Genomic DNA, 14,745 nt, shown 5'->3' on the forward strand with positions numbered 1-14,745 from the left:
GAAATCTATTAGAATAACAAGATTAATTATGAAACACTAAAAAACAAACTCTTTCTTTTTCTCTTTTTAAACATGCTGTTTCAAAAGAGTGATGGGTGTCTACTGTATCCAATACTATTCAATGTGTATGAAAGTATCGTATATAAGTATTAGCTAGAGCAATAGAAGAAAGAAAGAAAGGGAGGGAGGGAGGGAGAACAAAAGGAAGGGAGGGAGGAAGGAAGGAAGGAAACAAAAAGAAAGAAAAAGAATTGAGAAGGAAAAAAAATTCCATCATTTTTCCAAATGACATGATTTCCGACTTTAAAAAGCAAAAACTCCACTAATAATTTAGAGTTAACAAGACAATTTTTCAAAATAGTTGAAAAGAAATTAAATAGATAAAATTTAGTTGAATGTCTGCATACCTGCAGACATTTTTTTTTTGTTTGTTTTTTTAAAGATTTTTATTTATTTTATTTGACAGACCACAAGTAGGCAGAGAGGCAGGCAGAGAGAGAGAGGAGGAAGCAGGCTCCCCACTGAGCAAAGAGCCCGATGCAGGGCTCAATCCCAGGACCCTGGGATCATGACCTGAGCCGAAGGCAGGGGCTTTAACCCACTGAGCCACCCAGGTGCCCCAATAAGGTTGCTTTGTAATGGTCCTCATTAGATTCACAGGGGAAATGATTCAGACTGTTCTTTTCACCTTCCATAGATGTTTTGACTGCCAGATCTTCTCAATTCTTAAGATGGGTCACCTTCCTTCACACCAAGATGAGTTCTTCTTTTAAATTCCCACTCTCTGGTCTGCCTTCTGGAGCCAAATGCTGTAAACCTCATCACTCTTCCACAGGACAGACAGCCTTTCCATGGGATGGTTGTCAGAACCACCCAAAAGCTTTTCTTCTCCCAGTTCCTTCTTTCACTCCTAATGTGACAGTTAAAAAATACATTATCCAAAAATATATAAAATAAAAACATAAAACACTAATAATTATAAGACAAAATATAGAAGCTGTCTATGAAATAAGCTATGAAACTTTATCAAAAGACATTTAAAAAGTCTGAAATAAATATGTCAATATATGATGGTTAGGGATTGGAATACAGTGTGAAAATATTCAGTCTTTCCAAGTGAATCTTTAGTGTTGATGAAATTCCAATCATGACACAAAAATTATCTAAAAAGAAAAATAAAAAATTCTCAATATACTAAAAAATAGAATTCTTCTCTAACTGCTAAGGAATGTCTATAAAAGCCTAAGTCTAACATCATACTTTATGGTGAAAAACGTGAAACTTTCTTATTAAAATCAGGTACCAGGCAAAGATGTCCCTTCTCACTATTCTTTTTTGACATTATACAGGAAGTTCTTGCTAATGCGTTAATGTATGAAAATGAATAAAAGCTATATGGATTGGAAAGAAAGAAAGAAAAACATCTTTGATCATGGATAACATGTTTGTCCATGTAGAAAATCTGAAAGGATCAACAACAACAACAAATTCCTAGAACTAATAAATGATTAGTTATTAATAATTAATAAATAAAAGTTAGCTTACAGGATTCAAGGTTAAAACTTAAAACTCAATCACTTGCTTATAATACCAGCAAGGAAAAAGCAGAACTTAAATTTAAAGTCACAATACTGGGACGCCTGGGTGGCTCAGTTGGTTAACCAGCTGCCTTCGGCTCAGGTCATGATCCCAGCGTCCTGGGATCGAGTCCCACATCGGGCTCCTTGCTCCGCAGGGAGCCTGCTTCTCCCTCTGCCTCTGCCTGCCATTCTGTCTGCCTGTGCTCGCTCTCTCTCCCTCTCTCTCTCTCTGACAAATAAAATCTTAAAAAAAAAATAAAGTCACAATACTATTTCCTCTGGGATCTAAAAAAAGAAATATTTATAAATATAGTTAATAAAAAAGTACAAGATCTATATGAGGAAACTAGATAACTGATGGGAAAAATCAAACAAAATCTAAATGCATAAAGAGAGACTCCATGTTCATGGACAGGGGTACTCAATATTATCAAGATTTCGGTTCTTTCCAAATTGATCTACAGATTTAATGTTATCTCAATCAAAATCCCAAAAAGTTATTTCACATATTCCACAAACTAATTCTAAAGTTTAAGTGAAGAGGCAGAAGACGCAGAATAATTAACAGAATACTGAAATAGAACAAAACTGGAGAACTGACGCTACACAATGTCTAGATCTACTAAAAATCTACAGTTATCAAGATAATGTGGCAGTGGCTATAGAAAGACAAATAGAATGATGAAACAGAACAGAGAGCCCAGAATTAGACTCAAATAAATACAGTGAACTGATTTTTGACAAAGAAGTAAAAACAATACAATAGAGCAAAGGTAGTCTTTTCAACAAATGATGTAAGAAAATCTGTACATCCACGTACATAAAAATAAATCTATGCATAGACTTTACATCTTTCATGAAAATTACCTCAAAATGGATCACACCCTAAATGTAAAATGTAAAAGTATAAAATTCCTAGAAGATGAGATGGGAGAAAACCTGAATGTCCTTGGGTGTGGCAATAATATTTCTTTTTTTTTTTTTTAAGGTTTTATTTATTTATTTGACAAAGAGAGATCACAAGTGGACATAGAGGCAGGCAGAGAGAGAGGGGGAAGCAGGCTCCCTGCTGAGCAGAGAGCCCGATGTGGGACTCAATCCCAGAACCCTGCGATCATGACCTCAGCCGAAGGCAGCAGCTTAACCCACTGAGCCACCCAGGTGCCCAGCAATAATATTTCGATACAACTTCGAAGGCATGATTCATGACAGAAATAATTGATAAACTGAACTTCATTAAAATTAAAAACTTCTGGGGCGCCTGGGTGGCTCAGTGGGTTAAGCTGCTGCCTTCGGTTCAGGTCATGATCTCAGGGTCCTGGGATCGAGTCCCGCATGGGGCTTTCTGCTCAGCAGGGAGCCTGCTTCCTCCTCTCTCTCTCTCTCTGCCTGCCTCTCCGACTACTTGTGATTTCTCTCTGTCAAATAAAAAAAAAAAAAATTAAAAACTTCTACTCTTCCAAAGACATTGACGGTAATGAGAAGACAAGCCATAAACTTTTTGCAAAAAATATTTGCAAAAGGAACACCTGATAAATATGCAAAGAACTCTTAAAACTCAACAATAAAACAGATGACCCAATTAAAAAGTAAGCCAAGGACCTTAACACACACCTCACACCTCACAAAAAAGATATATGGATGGCAAATAACCATATGAAAAGATGCTCCGTATCATTTCCTCAGGGAAATAAAAAAGTGAGATATCACCACAGACCTATTAGAATGGTCAAAATCCAAAACATTCACAACACCTAATGTTAGCAAGGATATATAGCTAGAAGAACTTTCACTCGTTGCTGGTAGGAATGCAAATTGATAGACACTTTGGAAGATACTTTGGTGGTTTCTTACAAAATTAAACCTACTCTGACCATATGATCCAGCAATTGTACTCGTTGGTATTTACTCAAGGAGATGGAAACGTATGTCCACAAAAAAACTACACCTAGATGATTATAGCAAATTTATTCATAATTGCCAAAATTTGAAAACAAAGATGTCCTTCAGTAAGTGAATAGGTAAATAAATTGTGGTACATCAGACAATGCAGAATTGTTCAGTCCTGGGGAATAAAATGAGCTATTGGGGCATGAGAAGATATGGAATAACTTAACTGCATTTTTATTAAGTGAAAGAAGACAACATGAAAAGTCTACATACTATGATTCCAACTATATGACATTTTAGAAGAGGCAAACCATAGAGATAGTAGAGAAATTAATGATTTCTGAAGGTGCTGGTCAGGGAGGAATACAGCACAGAGGCTTTTTATGGCAATAAAATGACTCTATAATGGATACATTCTGTATATTTGTCCAAACTCATGGAATGCTCAGCAGCGAGAGTGAACTTTCAAGTAAACTGTATACTTTGCATGATTTTGATATATCAGTGTAGGTTTATTGGTTGTAACAAATGTACCACTCTGGTGGGGGATATTGATAATAGGAAAGGCTACACATACATACATGTGTTGGGGCCAGGGTATATGAGAAATCTCAGTATGTTCCTTTCAATTTTCCTGTGAACCTTAAACTACCTTAAAAAAGCAAATTGTTTTAAGACAATGGACTAAGTGAACATTCATATTTAATTTTTAGAAGTTGAATAGGAATATATGTACCTATATCTTTAGTACATCATATACATGTGTGTAAATAGCCATTAATTTGACTAATATGATTAGCTAATCATAATATATATATGTATACATATGCTTAAAGTAAAACACAGGAAGACTTATTACTTAAGTCATAAAATAGACAAATCAATTTTTCTGACTATAACCAATATCATTTTACTTATTTTAGTAGTTCTACCCAGTATAATTAGAGTTAAAATATCAGTTTAAATAATAGGTCAGGAAGAAAAACTTAGAGACAGTTTAATAACTTGCCTGCAAAATGCATAGGAATCATCCAAAACAAAACAAAAACCATTTTTTATAATAATAAAAAAATTCACTACAATGCATGTTTTAAAATTATTACATAAAAATATTCATTTTCTTTTATTGTAAATAAAACTGGTTGATATGACAACAAAAAATCTGTTTATAGTACTAACCAAAGTATATATAAAATTTGTAATAATTGTTTAGCATCTGTATGTCTGTATCTGTATTTATATTTATAGAGAGATGAGAGAAAGGAAGAGAAGGAGAGAGAGCAAAAAAAAGTAGCAATATCTACTTAAAGACATAGAAAAGATTAAAATAAATGGAAAAACATAATTTGTTTCTGGATAAGAAAACTCAAATTGTAAAGATATAAAATTCCCTTAAATTAATCTATAAGTTTAATCAAAATCTAATTAAAATAGCAGCAGGACAGAGTTCATTTCACTTAATAAAATGAAATACAAATTTAACTGAAGAATAAATATGGTAAACTAGTCAGAAAAAGTATTTTTAAAAGTGTAATGAGGTAGAATATAGTCTTAAGAGGTATTAAAAGATGAAAGCTAGAATAATTAACACTTTGTTATTGTGATCAAAACATATAGATCAACTATAAGTACAGACAGGAGTTCAGAAATAGGGGTTCCCTGCTCAGCAGAGAGTCTGTTTCTCCCTCTCCTTCTGCCTCTGCACCCTACTTGTGCTCACTTGCTCTTTCTCTCAAATAAATAAATAAAATCTAAAAAAAAAAAAGGAGTTCTGAAATAACAGCAAAATATACATGATATTTAATCTACAATAAAAGTGGCACTTTTTACAATCAGTGAGGAAATAAAAGTGAATTGTACTGGAAACAAATTATGTGTGTGTATCAAGCTATTTTTGCCCTTTATTACAAAAATCATTTCCTCATAGATCAATTTTAATGGTGAGGAGAACATAAAATTAGAATATTGTGTTTATTAGGACACTATTTATTAGGAATCTTTTCCCTTCTTTTTATCCAGTTCCCATTTAGTTTGGCTTAATTATAGAGTGAGACAACACTTAAAACTTACAAGTACAAATATTAGGGACAAAGAGATTTTTATTTTTAATCAGAATAATGGTATACACATTACATACTAATATGTTTTTTTCACTTTCTAGTGAAAGTGAGACTTTTTTGTATAAAGTACCTAAGCAGTTTTCTATCTTTCTGCCCCCATCTTGAGAAGTTTGTCCTTTTGTTAATGATCAGATTATGAGACAAATAAGACCATTTACACCACTTTTCTCTTTAAGTATTGTCTGTAAGGATAACTTTTTCTAACCTCTAATAGATTACACACACGTAATATTTCTGAAGAGAGAAAAAGATATATTTCTGCAGAATATGACATGCTTTTTGCTGTATTATGCATAAACACCTGTTAGGATTTGACTATCAAGGCTCAGAGTACCCAGCTATAAGGAAAAAAGCTATAGCTTATTAACTTAAGTTTCCTTTGTTTTTTTGTTTTTTTTTCCTTTAAATAAGGAGTAACTGTAACCCAGGAAACAAATCTGAGCCTCAGGATGGGACTCTGCGAGGTTCTCCTGGCTCACTTAGTTCAAAAGACTCCTCTAAGTAGGATATTTACCACACTTCAGAAGTTATAAATGAAATGCAGACATATTTAACTATATAAGATGTTAATTAAATGCCACATAAAATAATTTGTCAGAATATAACAGAGAAAATAAGGCAATGAGAATTCTCATATTTTAACATAATATAGAGCTGCTATAAATCAAGAAATATATCACAGTCAACTCATTTGGGAAAAAAAGACAAAATATATAAATATTTAAAAGACAAAACATTTTTTAAAAAGTTAAAAATAGCAAGACATTTTGGATATTAAATTTTAAAGATGAAAATTGTCTTAGTAAATTTGGACTGCTATAACAAATTACCGTAGGCTGGGTGGTTTAAACAACATTTATGTCACATTGTTCTGGGGCCTAAAAGTCCCAGAGTAGGATGTCAGTGTAATCTGTTTCTTGGTTAGGCTTTATTACTGGTCTACAGACAGACAAATGTCTTCTTGCTGTGTCCTCTTCATGGCTGAAAGAGAGCTAGCTAGCTCTCTGGCCTCTGCTTATAAGGGCAGCAATTCCATTCATGAAGGTCTGCTCTTACGACCTGATTAACTACAAAAGGCCCCATCCTCAAGTACCATCATGTTGTGATTAGAGCTTCAACATATGAGTTTTGGGAGCACTCAAACATTCAATAACAGAAATTTTGAAATAATTTTTTTTCACTTACTATATTATTAAAACTGTTAAGCTGGAAAACCTAGAGCAATTGAGTATGTATGTCTCTACAAGCTAAATTGCTCGATTCAAGTTAATTGTGGTGAGTTATAGTTAACAGTGGACAAAACCTGGAGTCAAGCAAAGTGATGATCAACAAAAGACTAATAAAATAAATTATGGTATATTCATTTGATGAAGAGCTATTATAAAGAATAACTATGCTGTGGAGGTTAGCAAGATGTTTAAACAAACAAATTAAAAAGCAAGATACCAAACAGTGTAGCAATATATTATTCACCCATTATGTACAAATCAAACAAGTGGATAGATAGGCTGTTGTATAGATATTATATCGATGGCTGGATAAGTAGATATGTAGATGGGTAAGAGACAGATGAAAAGTGTCTTTTGTAGAGGAAAGTCCATCGATTTTTTTAAAATAAGTCATTTTGGAGAGAAATACTAGGGTAGGACAGGGTTAGAAGGCAGAAAGAGGAGGCTTTCACTCTTCATTTTGTCTTTTTATATTTAAAACAATTAATCATGTTGCATAGAGCAATATGAATTACTCATGGAACATTTTATTTAATACAGTATACAAAGAGAAAAATGTGTAATTCATAAGGGAACAGCATAATGAACTCTCTTCTGTGATATACACATTTAACTAGTACGCAGATTAAGAAACAGATTTTACCCCAGAAATATCCTATATGCATTCACGTCTGGTCTTGGTTTTAACATGACTGATATTTGGGTTTAATATGACTGATATTATTTAATGCTGGCCTAGAATTCCAAAACCAGTTTTTCTTTGTTAAAGGAGTCTAGATTCATTTTATGAGGAACAACATTTTTATGAAGTAACTCTTTTAAAAGTCATTAATTAGCATTTTATTATTTCAATAAAGGCAGATAGTCACCAGTGGTTCCCCAGAAACCAGAAAAGTAAAAATGAGGTTCGTGGTTTTTGTTTTGTTTTGTCTTCAGATTCTTTTCCTCTAGAAAAAGAAGGAATGGTGCATTTCTGCTTCATGATGTTTGACACCTCAGCCTGGATGACTGCAATTGGCTGGTCCAGCTCGGCTTGGTCTTACAACTAGGGGTTTAGTTCTTTACATATCAGATACCAGGGCTGGAATGTCCATGATGACATTTTCAACTCTGAGAATTTAGAACCATATACCAAAAACCTACTGGATATTTTCTTATGAAATATCCATGGATTTTTCTCAATAAATCTAAAAATATCCATATATCAATTTTAGAAGTGCCACAGAATTATGGTAGAAATACAATGCATGCACAATACAGTACATGTAATTATTGTAGAAATAACAATATACAAATGCTCACACACATATACATACCAGTATCCCCTTGTTTTGACATCATAATGTTATATTTTTCTCACTGGAAATGTGATTGTTTAAAGTTTTTCTTTTTATTACCCACATGCAAAATCCTGTAACTACTTATGCATAAGCTTCAAACCAAGTAAATTTAGACAGTTTTGCACAAGAATCTACTTCTTTGACTGTCACATGCACTTGGTTGCATTTAAATTACAAAGAGGAATGTGGAGCAAGATAGAGATTTTTCAGGTTCAAAGCCAGCACAACATTACCCTTGAGTTACTGGATATGATTTTCCATAAATATATTTTCCTTCCGGGAACCAATATATGCGTTCTAGAGAAAAGGCAGAGAGCTGTACTGTGACATTTAGTGAAAATTCAGTTTTGAAATGGACCTGTGGCTTCAAACTATTATCTCACTTCCATGCATCTTAGATCAAGACCACTGAAAAACTGTTTATTCAAAAGTCCAAATGTCAGCATGAAGTGTTCAGGAATTAATGTTATTCTGAGGGTGTGTTGTGTGTGTATTTGTGTGTGTATTGGTATTTTCAAAGAAAGTTAAATATAAAAAGTCGAAATACTCTTTCAGCTATGAAGTAGGCATTTTTATTACTTCTAAATTCTGGCTTAGTAGAAAATTTGAGTTTAAATATAAACTCAAATATAAATTTCTAAAAACAAAAAATTAAAGTGTAAACTTGAGATATGAGGTAAATCCTGAAAGAATCACCTAAATGAAATGCAGGTCATTGGAAAGGGAAGGCATTCTGGAGAACATTGTTTTAAAAACCTTTGCAGAAGTAGCTACTTCTTTATAGTATATGTGTGAATAACTTTGATTTAAAAATTAGCTCTTTCCCATCTTGCAGGATGGCCAGTGAGAAATCTGAGAAGCTGGATACTAAGAGAAACTTGAAGCCAAGAAGACTGATGCTGGTGGCAAGAATGGTAATCTTCGGATGCCTGGGTAGTTCAGGAGGTTAAGCATCTGCTTTCTGCTCAGGTTATGATCCCAGGATACAGGGATCAAGCCCCACATAAGGCTCCCTGCTCAGTGGGGAACCTGCTTCTCCCTCTCTCCCTCTGCTTGCTTTCCCCCAACACACACTTGTGCGCGCGCTCTCTCTCTCTCTCTCTCTCTCTCTCTCAGTAGAGTGAAAAACCTAAATGTCTCACTCATGCTTTCAGGAAGAAGCTGAGTAAAACCACACAACAGAGAGGTGAGATCTTCAACACAGGGAAAGAGATATATTAGATTGTAGAGCAGCACAGGTTGATCAGAAAGTTCGGGACACACAAATTCTGCCAAATATCAAAGCTATGCCTCAGCTTCAGACCTACTTCTGCTCTGTGTCTTTTTTCACAAATTGAGTTTATCCTGACAAATTAGATGTTCTAAATTTCCCTTTTTTTTTCTAAATTTCTTACAAAGAACCTAATTAAGTAAGTGATTCATTAAATAAATAAATTGATAATAATAATTAACATCACCCTTTAAATAGTGAAACATTTTAAACAGGGAACATTTCTATCAGATAATTTCTATATCTCCCACCTAATTCAGTACAAAAATTGTTTTTTGCATGCTTCCAGAGAGCAGGCAAGATGCAAAGCAGAGAGATAAATATGCCTGGTCGTATCATAAAGGAATTCTATGCTCTGGAGGTGAGACACTGGTAAGACAAACATAGCAAGAGAGAATGTGGTAAGTGACAAGAAAGCAAGAAGAACTTCTCTTCTGCCACACAGCTCCATATTGCCTGAAAATCAGCCACCTCTGGTGAATTTTGGTTATATAAACAAAATATGTTATGGTTCATAATCAATCACTAGTACCCATGGAAACAGAGCCAACCACCCAGTTTCAGTATAAACTAGGAATGATATCTTGATGTTGCATTTTCCTTCTCTATGCCTCAGGACATCCATAATGTTACGTACTAGCCCTTAAAGAAACTTGAGTGTGCCCTGAAGTCTCCACTTCTTGTGTGGTCATCTCAATTTCATGGTGCTTACCTTATTTTCTTGTGCACCACAATTCCATAAGAATCAGATAGCTTTTATCCTATTGTAACTATCACATCTTCCAAGCTAAAAAGTATTTGCATTTCCTTAAGATATTTATCAGTCAGATGAACCACTTTACTCATCTTCCTAGTTTCTATGATGTGCCACCCTCTTGCCAACTCCCATTTATCCAGTGAAAATGTACTTCTTAACTCAAAAGTTTTACTTTCCCACAATTGCATAATTCTTGGCAACATCAATATCCACATAGATAGTTACTTTAGACAGCACATCATTTTTCAGTTTCTTATCTCTAGTAAAAATTTCCCCAAATTTTCTTCACCTACTCTCTCATAACAATACTCAGGATATTTCTAATCATCAAAACTTGACTTCATTTTCAAAAATTTCAATGCAAAAACCCTAGTTTTCCAAAAATAAATCTTTCCTTTTAGTTTGCTTTATCATGGACTTTCATCTGTCCATTATCCATTTCCCTCACTTCACTTGCTTTATTGAGCAGCATAGAGTCTATGGTGCATTATGTAATTTACTCCTCCACAGACCTCCATAAGTATTTTTGAATCCATCCTCTGCTCCTTTCTCATCTTGGTCACCATACTTTCCTTCTGAAATTCCAAATCTGAATGAACTTAAAGAAAACCTGAACATGTCATTCCAAAATATGCCACTTTGATATATTGATTATTTTGAATTAGAAACACTTTAAGGAGCCCCTGGGTGGCTCAGTCAATTAAGCATTTGCCTTCAACTCAGGTCATGATCTCTGGGTCCTCATCCATAGGGCTCCCTGCTTACCAGGGAATCTGCTTCTTTCTCTTCCTCTGCCCCTCCTCCCTGCTCATGCTCTCTCTCTCTCAAATAAATAAAGTCATTATAAAGAAAGAAAGAAAGAAAAGTACTTACAAAACCACAGATGCAAGAAAGACATTTTGACCCTCCTTTTTCTTCCACAAAACAGAAGATGAAACTCATGTGAAAGTTACTTCCCTGTATCAGGAGGAAGGAAGACATTCTTATCACTAGAAATGGAGAATTTAGGGCCAACAATTCTATACCAAAAACCTTGTTAACCTAACTTTTTCTTCCTGTTACTTCTTCCCCATTTTACTGTCCATAATCCAAATCTGTTTGAGTTGTCAATTCTTGATGAATGTATTGTTTCTTTGTCTAACAGGTTTAAGAGCTTCTTGCTCTAGACAAGTCATCATTCTTCTGAGAAGTCTTCCATATAAGTGTAAAAATTTAATAAAATTGATATGCTCTTCTTCTCCTAATCTGCCATGTATTAGTTTAATTCCTAGGCCCAGCTACATACCTAAAAGTAGAGAAGAATTTTTTTCCCCCAACAAACAAAAACATGTATGTCTTCCATGGGCTTGTGACCAAGCAGCTAAATCACATATACAAGCAAATACAGAAGTTGTACTTCACATTCAATATCTAAAGATTAAAATGGGCTGCAACACTGTCTGATCATTCTACTCTTCCAGTAGTTTACTCACTTTCTCATTCCCAGGAAGATTTTGTCGTATCTTCTATTTCCAAATGCGTGTTATATTACCTCTCTTTTGCTAGCTCAGATGATGAGCTTGCCTCACACATTTTTGAGAAAAGAGAAATCATTAAATAGATGATTAATTTTTTATCTTTCACCTACAAAAACCAATCCAGGCAAGGCCATCAGTGACCTCAAAGTTGCCAAATTCAATGTTCTTTCTACTTACACAACACTGCACAAGCCCTGTATTCAATACTGTTAACATGCCACTTCTGAAAACATTTATCCTCTCCTGAATTTTGTACCATCATACTTTCCTTGTTCTTCTCTTTTTCCCACCTCTCTTTTTCCAAGCTCCATATATGAAATTCCCTAGGGTCCTGACCTAATATTACTGCATACTTTTTATTTTCTTTTGGGACATAGTTTACAAAAATTTTTGTGTAATTTTGCCAGCTTAATGTCTGTCCCCATAATGTCAGACACTGATGTTGCATATACTTTTCGTAGATGATTCTCATTGTCTTTTATATTCTAGTCACTTTGTCTCTATTTATCTTACTCAGGGCAATACACACAGAATATATATTTGTTGTTAAATGAATGAATAAACAGAGCTACTGTGATTTTAATACAATAGTAATATTTGTATCTACATGGATAAAAGCTTAGAGAAGAGGTCAATGATTTGATATTTCCTCTGTGTTTTCACAATTTTTAGAAACAGCAGGTTTTCACTGTTCCTTTCTCTCACTGAAAGTAATCATATCCTGCTATTACAATCTTTTTCTTACTTGATAGCTGTAACTGGCAGCTTTATCTTTTCTTGTGAAACTGTGTCTATGCTCAAGCTAAGGAGGTCTTTACCTGCTTGCAGCCAGAGTGGGAGACTCTGCTCCAAGGGAGAACCTGCTTTTACTTTGGTGCCTACAGGGCATTTGACATCATTCATTTTGATCAGGCTACTTCCTACCTTATTAGTGATGCTACATGCTTCATGGTGTGGGTTAATTTCCTCTTACAGATCTGCATAAATTGTCAACATTATCCTATATCTCAGCTACATATTCCTTCAGGGAATTGATCCGCATACCTTCTCTCACTTGAATACTATATTTAAACTTCCTACATATCTATATTGGAATATGCCTGGAAAAAAGAAAAAGAGTATCTGGAGAATGTCTGGTTATAAACATTATCTGAAGTATAGTTCAATAATATCATTTTATATATGAACAGTTGAAATACTGGCTTAGTTTACCTGCTATTTTTGAACAGCCTCTTGTCAGCTTTCTGTTTGTTTAAATAGGATCTCCCTTGGGGCGCCTGGGTGGCTCAGTGGGTTAAAGCTCAGGTCATGATCCCAGGGTCCTGGGATCGAACCCTTCGTCAGGCTCTCTGCTCAGCGGGGAGCCTGCTTCCTCCTCTCTCTGACTGCCTCTCTGCCTACTTGTGATCTGTCTGTCAAATAAATAAATAAAACCTATAAATAAATAGGATCTCCCTTTCCTATAACTTTTCTGTAACCATTAAATATACCATATAGCATTAAATATGGATTATTAAGAATTAACTTAATTCCTGATTTTGTATTCTGAGATTTCAAGTTTTATATACCATAAGCTTTATTAATATCAAAATGGAGGTACTTACTATTTGGTGAGTCATGGAGAAGAGCATAACTGCTCTTTAAGAAATAAAGAAAATTTAAGGATGGATCAACTAAAATGAAATAATACACTGCTATACAGAAGCTCCCAAATACATGGCTTAAGCCAGTTTTGCCTACAGGTAAAAACCACTTTAAATGTGTTTGTTTATCTCTATTACTGATCTTTATTTGCACTGGTGTATGCTAATAGTTTAGTCAAGGAATTGTTTCCTCCATCTTTATTAATGGCAGTGAGTAGGGTTGATTTTGTGTAGGAAACAGAAACCACTGTACTATATTTTAAAAAGAGATATTTAAACATGAAAAGTACCATGCTTTTGAAACTATTGAAAGGGATGAAATGATAAAATAGGCTTCTCAGAAGGATACACATGACAATCCCTACTTTCCAGAGAAGGTACAACCTCTCTGGATTCAGAGCATGACTTTTTAGAAAGTTGCCATTGGTTTCACTGCATTGCAAAACATATCCCATCTACTCTTCAGGATGTTAGAACCAGAAAGCTAGTGCCACCACCACAGCACAAATGTGTCTTGACACACACCAGTTGGAGATGGACATGGGCACTGATTCCGGCCCACTGACTGACATGATCACCTCTTAACATCCACAACCTAGACGTGGTCTACTGGAAATCTGTTTCAGACAAAACTAACTCCATATCCTTTCTTTCCCAAAGAAAATAACTAAATAACAAGAGGGTTGCTTGTGTTCCATTTTTACCTTCTAAAGCTCAAGAGAAAATGTCATTTTTAGCTTTATGGCATTCAGAGTAGGAAGTGTGAGTAAATACTATATAACTTTGACCAAATCCACCTTAAATATCTGTGAAGAAAACCAATTCTGAAAGTGGGCATCAAAAATCCATTTAAAAAATTTGTGACAGATATCCCATTTCACAGATACTATGATTTTGAAATAGTGAAAAGTATAGAATCTGTTCTCTGCTCCTCAAACTCCTCCTATCCTGAAATATTGGAACTTTCTAATTCTCTAGGCTTTCTCTTGCCTTTTACCTTGCACATTGTTCTGAAACCGTACGTTATTACCTCCCTACATCCTATTTATTGGACTATCTGTCTACTTCAGGAAGCCTTATTTTATCTCCAGCTTCACTTGCATTTACTTCCTCCTATATGCTCCCAAAGTTCTCAGTGTAAATCTCTTATCATAAATTACCTATTACCATGCCAGTATATTCCAACAGGTCATAAAGTTTTCAAAGACAGTCTTTTGCTTCTGTACTCAGTGCACATAGCAGGTATGCAGAACAAGTTATTTGAATCTTTGTTCAAATGCCCTTTTCAGGCTTTCTGGTACCACTTAAATATCAGTTAAACAAACTTCCATTATATTCAAAGTGCTATGTTGCTGATTACACGTACCAGAGGATTAGATACTTGACAATGGAATGACAA

General features: G+C 34.5%; 1 protein-coding gene across 13 annotated transcripts in view; it reads left to right on the forward strand.

Moving 5' to 3' along the window:
• Positions 1 to 14,745, forward strand: part of SLITRK1 (SLIT and NTRK like family member 1) — a 430,289-nt gene that overhangs the window by 312,185 nt on the left and 103,359 nt on the right. For 10 of the 13 annotated variants that reach the window (XR_004279168.1, XR_004279171.1, XM_032314914.1 and 7 more), the window contains one exon: positions 8,995 to 9,073. The gene's annotated coding sequence lies outside the window, so the exon portion shown is untranslated. Of the gene's footprint in view, positions 1 to 8,994; positions 9,074 to 9,313; positions 9,522 to 9,718; positions 9,791 to 11,330; positions 11,749 to 14,745 lie in introns of those variants that run through there. The other 3 variants (XR_004279169.1, XR_004279167.1, XR_004279170.1) reach the window with 3 other exon arrangements.

This window comes from Mustela erminea, chromosome 15 (genome assembly GCF_009829155.1).
Source record: "Mustela erminea isolate mMusErm1 chromosome 15, mMusErm1.Pri, whole genome shotgun sequence".
Classification (NCBI taxonomy): Eukaryota; Metazoa; Chordata; class Mammalia; order Carnivora; family Mustelidae; genus Mustela; species Mustela erminea.